The sequence below is a fragment of the Rhipicephalus sanguineus genome, chromosome 6 (genome assembly GCF_013339695.2).
Source record: "Rhipicephalus sanguineus isolate Rsan-2018 chromosome 6, BIME_Rsan_1.4, whole genome shotgun sequence".
NCBI lineage: Eukaryota > Metazoa > Arthropoda > Arachnida > Ixodida > Ixodidae > Rhipicephalus > Rhipicephalus sanguineus.
Window position 1 is genome coordinate 176,583,545 of NC_051181.1, and position 5,866 is coordinate 176,589,410.

A 5,866-nucleotide genomic window follows, 5' to 3' on the forward strand; every position below is an offset into this window, starting at 1 on the left:
GTTTCGGGTGTGCATTTTCCTGATCAAAATAACATAAGCACTGCGCCGAGTAAGTTTTAACAAGAGTGCATCAACGGAAAAATAAAGTTGAAATTAAAAGCCGTGCAGAAACCGAACCCCAGCTGTTACGCGCTGGCAACGCAAAAAAAAAGCTTTGTCGGAACACAGCATTATTGCAAATGCACTGCAACGTTGAATATTAAAGAGACAAAAAATAGGAAATGAAACAACCGAGTAGTGACGTCAATCATTTTCGATGGCCTCTTTTCTACCTATCTGTCAGGAAATGACAACGTATTCGCAAAATAAGATGCACCTTACCTACCGCATGCCGATTCGCCCGTGCGTTCGGCTGCTGGCGTTCCGAAACCGAGGCAAATACTTCGCGCACAACTTCCACTTACCGTACACACCACTTCTATTACAGATAACACCCAGCTGAACAGCAAGCATGGTGCGCAAGTATGGTATGCGTCAGCGATCAGTCGAAAGACGCAATGCTGAATGTTCGCGATGTTCGATAATGGTCTCGAATGCGCTATGAAGTGAACCTGAACACCGACTGCAAAGCTAGCGCATACAGTCAACATTCACCAAGTGTCAAAGTAAATGGCATCTCGCACGGTCATTACGCTAATGCAACTATACAGCTCCGGACCTTGCGAACACACCCGGCCGTGAAACGAAAAGAGACCGATGAAACCACGAAGAAAGTTCGCGAGCACATGGCAACATTCGCCGCACGTTTCTTAGTTACACCGCTTACCGCGCAGTCGATTCATAACTGTCGATGACTCGAAATCACTTCTGATATCCTTTTGAAGAAACACACCACACACATGTATTGAGTTACGCCGAGCGTAACACGGCATCGCGGCGAAAAGATCGGTCACTTCTCAACACAAGTTAGTAAACGCGCCGGACGGTCCGGAAGGGAAATGGCCGCCGCCGCCCAATGTTGCCGCGTGCAGCATACCTTTGCGGTACTCTGAAATTTCCAGTGACTCTAGAGGCTGCTAGAGTCACTGGAAAAATTTCAGAGTATCGCATCGGTTTTCCGTGCACCGCCGCCGACGCGATGGCTTACTCGCATCACGTGACCTCTCGCCGCCATATCCTTTCCAAGCGCTTTGGGCGCAGGCGCGTTCAATGCAGAGCGTGGCAGGACATTTAGCAGTACCACGGTCCCCAGAAGTACTTCGTCGCTTCTTTTAGCGTGTCATGCAGACAGGGGCGTAAGCAGACATTTTTTTCGGGGGGGGGTGCACGGGCCCGGTGTGCCACCCCCTGGCTACGTCACTGCATGCAGATGCCAGAAGATGCTCACCATCAATCGAACGTTACTGGTGAGCTACTCTGGGAATCTCCGTTTGCCGTGTGGGAAAAAATCATGTCAAAGAGCGCCGTTCTACGTGGCTGCATAGTTGGCCTGAACGAATTCGCCCCCCTCAAATAACACACCTTCCTGCAGTGAACAACACTAACATTGCTGGAAAAGATCTTATGCGACAGGATACTTCACCTTTTCAGTTCGCTATGGTCAGCGATATTGAAAACTACATAACTTTCTATTTGCTCGGCTGTTTATATCTCGATATGTTGAATAGATTACGCATGCTATCCGAGTTATAAGCGTGTCACGCACGAGAGCGAAATCGAAGATTTATTAAAATAATAACTGTTTACTGGTATACCTTGAAGGCAATTGTGGCATGATCATTTGGCATTGCACAAAAATAAGCGTGGAACTCTGTTGATAAACTTGGTATAAGACAATGTTATCAAGTGTATTTTTAAATTTGTTGCAAAAAATTCTGCTAATGCTGCATTGCACCGAGCGTACCCTTAAAATACTGAATAGTTGGTGAGAAATGGTCACAGCAAAAAAAAAAAAAAAAAAAAAAGCAGATACCACGCATTGAGGGTGTCGATTTTATGCGAGCCCTAGGTCTATATACATACTGTGTTGCAGTAGCATGCGCTTTAAAAATTCCGGGATGTGCTATTTCTGATCAAAAGAACATAAAGCACCGTGCCGAGGAAGTTTTAATAAGAGTGCATTATGGAAAAAAAAGTGCAGCAGTGCAGAAACCAACCCCAGCTGTTTACGCGCTGGCAACGCCAAAAAAAGAACTGTTTGTCGGAACACAGCAAAATATTTGCAAATTCATTGCAACGTTGGGAATATTAGGAGACAAGAAATAGAAATGAAACAATTAAGTAGTGATGTCAATCATTTTTGATGGCCTATTTTCTACGTATCGTAAGATCAGATGGTGATCGGATCGTAAGATCACCTTACCTACCGCACACCGATTCGCCCGTGCGTTCGGCTGCTGGCGTTCCGAATCAAGACGTTGCGCACAACTTCCAATTACAGTACACACACAACTTCTGTTAGACATATCAACCAGTTGAACAGCAAGCACGGTGCGCAGCAAGCTATGCGTCAGCGATCAGTCGAAGGACGCAATGTTGAATGTCCTCGATGTTGTTTGATAACGTTCTCGAGTGCAGTGAACCTGAACACCGACTGCAAAGCTAGCGCAAACAGTCAAGATTCACCAAATGTCGAAGTAAATGGCATCTCGCACGATGTCACTGCGCTAATGCAACTATGTTTACAGATCCGGACCTAGTGAACACGCCTGGGCGTGACACGAAAAGAGACCGATGAAGCCATGAAGAGAGTTTGCGAGCACATGGCAACACTCGCCGTACGTTTCATTAGTTACACCGCTAACCGCGCAGTTGATCCATACCTGTCGATGACTCGAAATCACTTCTAATATCCTCTTGAAGAAACACACACACATAATGCCGTTCTGCCGAGCGTAACATGGCACTGAGGCTAAAAGATCGGTCACTTCTCAACACACGCTAGCAATGCGCCGGACGGTCTGGAAGGGACATGGCCGCCGCCACCCAATGTTGCCTGCATGCAGCCTACCTTTGCGGTACTCTGATTTTTCAGTGACTCTAGAGGCTGCGAAAGGGGCAGGCGGAGGTTGGACGGTGCAGGAGCAGCGTACAAAGCAATAAGTTTTCTTTTTGTTCTCTTCCTTTTTTCCTTTTTTTTGTTTTCTATATTGCTCGTTGTGTTGTTGGGTGTAGGGATAAATGATGTAAGAACTATTATTTTGCGGTTTAGTGCATCTTTGGCAGTAATGTTGACCACGTGGTGAACGGGGTAGGGGTAGGCGGCAGTTTTAACCCGTAGTAGGGTGTTTGAGTGCGCCTGTTTAGTTATATTAACGGTTTTAGACTGAACTTCGTGTGTTCTGTTCGATGGTCGGGCGGGCGATGGTTAAGCGGACTGGAAAAACCACAGGCGCCAGTGATCTCGTGTAGTGCGGGGAATGCACGTGCTGGTGCTACCTAGATGAGACGGCCTTCACAAGTCTAGCCGACGCTGAGGAGGCGAGCTTCGAGTGCAAGCTGTGTGAGAAAGTGAAGGTGGCCGTGCAGCGCATGGAAGCTTGCATTGAGGAGCTAAAGGGGGAGCTGAAGGTGGAGCGAGAACAGAGAATTGAGCTCCAAGCGCAGCTCGGAGAGGCACGTGAGCGTGGGGAGGCTACCGCCAGCCTAGTAGAACAAATGGAGGCCGATCTAAGGAAGGAACGGAAAAGGCGGGCTGAGCTCGAAGAGCGAGTAAAGGCGCTTATGGTGCTTGACTCTGGTCCCGAGCAGTATGAGGCGAAAGGCAAGGACAACACGGAATCCCAGGCAGAAACAGGTAAGAAAGGGGACCTAGGGGCTGCAGTGGCACATGTAGGAACAGGCGACAGCAGGAGAAAAAGCTACAGCGATGTAGCGCGGCAGTCTTCCGGCGGGGCAAAGCAAGGAGCACCGGCAGCGGGCTCGTTATCGCGAGTCGGCGACACTCAGCGAACGGGAGATCAGCGGGTGCGAACAAGATCACAGCAATCGCAAGCCGGAAGCGAATGACTGGACCGTAGAAGGGTCCTAGTGGTGGGGGACTCCAATGTAGCCAGAGTCGAGCAGGGCGTCCTTACGACAGTGAAGGCAGACAGGAGGGTAAAAGTGGAGGCCCAGTCAGGAAAGTGCATGACCGATGCATCGGCCAAAGCACAGGAATTGGTAGGGGACAGCATGGAGGGTGAAAACCTCGTCATTCATGCTGGTCTCAACGATGTCCTGAAGGGAAAGAGCCAGAACCTTCAGAGACAGTTAGAGGATGGGGTGCGTAAGCTTCGAGAAGCTCCTGAGGGTGTGCATGTGACCATATGCACCATCCCAGAAGTCTGGGGGCAATCTGGCGGTATGGAAAGGAGGGTGGTAGAGGCTAACTGTGTCATCAGAGTTATGAGCCGGCAGCTCGGCTACAGCGTAATGGAGGTAAACAAAGACGTGTACGAGCCCGGCTTCCGCCGTTTTGCACAAGATGGCATTCATTACAGTGGTGCCACGGGCAGGAGGGTAGGTAATAGGATGGGTCGCCAAGCCACAGCTTTTTTAGGGGGACCCAGTGCCCTGAGGCCACCAGTGTGGACAGATACGATTTCAAAGTGACACCAATATCCAAGACACGTAGAGTCCGGGGGAGAAGAAATCGACGTAGGCACGAGGGCGGAGCAAATTCAGATGTAGGGTATATTAACACGCAGGGTGGCAGGAATAGGTTGAAGTGGAGAGATAGAAGAGCAGCTAAGGGAGGAGAAGCTGATGGTATATGGGTTTGTAGAAACACATCTTAGGGACATGGAACAACCACCTAGCAATCCGGACTACGCATGGGAATATTGCAATAGAACAGAAGGCAACAGAAAGGGGGGTGGTATCGGGGCATTTATTCATAAAAGTACAGACTGTCAAAGGGTCAAGCAGGAGTGCAGGGAACATTTATGGCTAAAAGGGAAAGTGGCAGGGCAAATTACGCTCTTGGGTTTTGTATACTTGTGGACAGGAGCAAAAGCCAGAGAGGAAAACCAAGAAATGGTGCAGTGCATAGAAAAGGACATTGATGAACTAGGAGAAGAGTGCGAGATAATTATATTAGGAGATATGAATGCGCACATAGAAGATATGGATGGATATACTGACCCAACAGGCAGAATGCTGATGGATATGTGTGAAAGGCATGATTTAATCATTTGCAACAGTACCGAGAAGTGCGAAGGGCAGATAACATGGGAGGTGGGAAGGCTGCAGTCGACGATAGATTACGCACTGATGTCACATAGGATGTATGATAGGCTAAGGGTGATGAACATAGATGAATATGGTTCCAGAAGCTTGGGTAGTGATCACAAATGTATCAAGCTGAGTTTTGGAAGAGAAATGAAAATAGGAAGGAGGCAATATGAGCAACCACAGGGTAATATTTATTCAGAAAGGCAAATAGAAATAGCAACTAAAGAGATTGAGAAAGTAATCACCGAGGATACTAAAACAGTGTGGACGTACACAAATCTAACTAGACTGTTTGAGTTGGAGCTTGCTAAGGTAGGAGTCAAATCAGCCGGGAAAAGGAGACACAAACCCAAGAGCTGGTGGGATGAGGAAGTCAAGAGAGCCATAGTAAGACGTCAGGAAGCCTCCAGAGAACACAGGCATGCTAAACAGAGGGGTGAACCGGAAGATGATGTCGAAAGAAAATGGGGTAACTTTTTGAGCTGCAGAAGGGAAGCTTCCAATCTGATCAATGAAAAGATTAGAAGAAAGGGGGCCCAATGGATGGCGGAAGTAAACAAAAAGGATAGAAAGGCAGCTGCAAAGTTTTGGAACCATCTCAATTCTCTGAGTAATAAGACAAGCATGGAACATAGGTTTATAACTACAGTTCAAGGGGTTAGGCTAGAAGGGGATGAGGCAATGGAATTTATAAGAACAATGATGACAGAAA

The 5,866-nt window shown here is 47.9% G+C and overlaps 1 pseudogene; it reads left to right on the forward strand.

Annotated features, from left to right (window-relative positions):
• Positions 1-5,322, forward strand: part of LOC119397735 (uncharacterized) — an 8,128-nt pseudogene extending 2,806 nt beyond the window's left edge.
• The last annotated feature ends 544 nt before the right edge of the window (positions 5,323-5,866 follow it).